The 3,142-nt window shown below is 41.8% G+C and overlaps 1 non-coding gene across 1 annotated transcript; it reads left to right on the top strand.

The window, feature by feature from the left end:
* The first annotated feature begins 492 nt into the window (after positions 1–492).
* trnae-cuc (transfer RNA glutamic acid (anticodon CUC)) lies at positions 493–564 on the top strand. Its single transcript has one exon. It is a non-coding gene; the product is annotated as a tRNA-Glu (tRNA).
* Positions 565–3,142: the final 2,578 nt, after the last annotated feature.

Genomic DNA, 3,142 nt, shown 5'->3' with positions numbered 1-3,142 from the left:
ATTCTGACCTAACCTCTAGGTCTACTGGATCAATGCTTATAGAATTAGCATTTGACTTTTTTTTTTTGAGAGAAGACGACGTATCTCCACTTCACTTAGGATCTTGAAGTTTGTTGTCTTTTTATTTTACTGCCCTCACTATGTGTACACTTGCTATGCAGCAAGCTTAACACTTGAGACAACAACTGAATCCAAGTGCAATTTAATGGAAGCGATGTAAAACTGCAAAAAACAACAATAGAAGCATAGATGCAACTTCTAATACATCCATTTTCAAAGATAAATAGCACAGAATACATGGCAATAGCGTAAACAACATTACAGGGCACACATCTTACATTTCTTTTAGTGATGTGACATGTGGCCAAGTATGGTGACCCATACTCGGAATTAGTGCTCTGCATGTAACCCATCCAAAGTGCACACACACAGCAGTGAACACACACTGGTGGTCCCTGGTGGTCTAGTGGTTATCCCTGGTGGTCTAGTGGTTCCCTGGTGGTCTAGTGGTTAGGATTCGGCGCTCTCACCGCCACGGCCTGGGTTCGATTCCCAGTCAGAGAGTGCTCTTTGGGAAGTCGTGGCCTAATGGTTAGAGAATCGGACTGGTAACTCAAAGGTTGCGGGTTCGAGTCTCGTACCGGCAGAGATTGTAGGTGGGGGGAGTGAATGTACAGCGCTCTCTCCCACCTTCAATACCACGACTGAGGTGCCCTTGAGCAAGGCACCGAACCCCCAACTGCTCCCCGGGCGCCGCAGCAAAAAATGGCTGCCCACTGCTCCGGGTGTGTGTTCACGGTGTTTGTGTGTTCACTGCTGTGTGTGTGCACTTTGGATGGGATAAATGCAGAGCACTAATTCCGAGTATGGGTCACCATACTTGGCCACATGTCACGTCACTCACACACCGTGAACACACACGAGTCTGACTCTCTAACCATTAGGCCATGACTTAGTATGCAAATGATCACACAAGTTTTAAAATACATCATTGAAAGATTCTTAAAATTAAATACCTAGATTAGGTTAATCCAACAAGCTGACGTGAACACACACGAGTCTGACTCTCTAACCATTAGGCCATGACTTAGTATGCAAATGATCACACAAGTTTTAAAATACATCATTGAAAGATTCTTAAAATTAAATACCTAGATTAGGTGAATCCAACAAGCTGAAGAGTACTAGTCTTACATATACACACACACACACACGTACACTCATCTAACATCTCCAAATACAACAACACAACCTACAACAAAGACCAAAAATAACATTCAATTAAAAACACTTACAGACAGTGCCTTTTCCAAGAATAAATGAAGTGTGGATGGAGATTGGTATTGTCTGTGTGCCCTCTCAAACACCTCACAACATAATGGCTGAACAGCACATGCTCTGCTTAAATATAGACATGTCACCACTAGGGGTCGCTAAACTGCGAAACTAGAGCTGAAAACAGCATAAGAACACATGTGCAGTTTATTCAAATATAATCCCAAAATACAAACAAATACAAAACAAAGACTTGGCATGAACAGACTTGGCATGAACAGACCCGGCATGAACAGACTTGACTTGGCATGGACAGATTTGACTCACCGACAGCAGGTTACAACATCAATACATGACAGGAGATAATGGCAACATGAGGGCTATTTATATCAAACAATACAGGTCACATGACAAGAACCAACCAATGAGACACAGGACACCTGACTAAGACAACCAATGAGAACATGACACATGAACCAAAGAACCAATAGCAGGATAAGATGAGGGTAAGGGAATCACATGACTAGACAGGAACCATGACAAGGCAAAAATATCAGAATAAAAGACAAGAAAACAATGAACAAGGAACAAAACCCCAAAAACCCACGTTACAGCGTCAGGCAGTTATTTCTTTAATCCTCAAAAAAAAAAAAAGGAAACCTTTTGAGTGCAGCTCATTCTGTCCAATCTCCCTTCTTAACACAGATGCCAAAGTTCTGGCTAAGGTCCTTGCCCTGTCGTCTGGAAGGGGTTCTACCCTCTTGTTATATCCCCTGACCAAACAGGTTTTATTAAGAATCGTTACTCTTTCTCTAACATCAGACAACTGTTGAATATTCTTTATAGCCCCTCTCCATCTGGCACACTAGAGGTAGTGCTTTCACTAGATGCTGAAAAGGCTTTTGACCAGGTGGAGTGGCGCTATCTTTTCGACACATTACAGAGGTTTGGATTTGGCCAAAAGTTTATATCTTGGATCAGAATTTTACATACGTCTCCATTGGCTGCTGTACGCACTAACAATAATATATTCGCTTACTTTGAGCTACAATGCGTTACGAGACAGGGTTGTCCTTTGTCCCCACTTTTATTTGCAGTTGCAATGGAACCACTTGCAATAGCCCAGAGACAAAGAGCTGACATCAAGGGTATTCAGCGGGCAAGATTGGAACATAAGGTTTCGCTGTATGCGGGCGATATGTTATTATACTTGTCACATCCCCTCTCAAGTCTCCCCAAATTGCTGAGTCTACTTACAGAATTTGGCAAAATATCTGGCTATCAATATCAAGTCAATATTCAGAAGAGTGAATTAATGCCTGTTGGTGATGGGGTCAGTCTATCATCTTTAGGTTCAGTTCCTCCTAAAATTAGCCCTAAGAAATTCAGGTACCTTGGGGTTTGGGTTACACGTAACAATAAAGATTTATATGTGGCCAATTATCAGCCTCTCTTATCCATTCTGAAGCAAGATCTTGAGCGCTGGGACCACCTGCTTCTGTCATTGGGTGGAAGAATTAATATGGTAAAGATGAATGTATTGCCCAAGTTTTTGTATATTTTTCAGTGTTTTCTGTTTTTTAAATAAGATCTTTCTTCTTCAAACTAAATAATCAGATATCGGCCTTTATTTGGAACAAAAAAACACCAAGGATAAAAAGAAGTATACTGCAGAGACCTCGTGCAAAGGGAGGGATGGCACTCCCAAACGTCATGTATTACTATTGGGCAGCCAACATAAGAGAATTGCTCTACTGGATAAATAATGAAATAATGATACCACTGCCCCTGTATGGTCAATTCTAGAGGGGGCTTCAGTTGGGTCCACCTCACTAGCAGCCTTATTATGTTCTAGACTACCATTCGC

This window comes from Sinocyclocheilus anshuiensis, unplaced genomic scaffold (assembly GCF_001515605.1).
Source record: "Sinocyclocheilus anshuiensis isolate Anshui unplaced genomic scaffold, SAMN03320099.WGS_v1.1 scaffold1012, whole genome shotgun sequence".
Taxonomy (NCBI): domain Eukaryota; kingdom Metazoa; phylum Chordata; class Actinopteri; order Cypriniformes; family Cyprinidae; genus Sinocyclocheilus; species Sinocyclocheilus anshuiensis.
The sequence above is the reverse complement of the archived record's forward strand: the minus strand, read 5'-3'. Positions and strand labels throughout refer to the sequence as shown.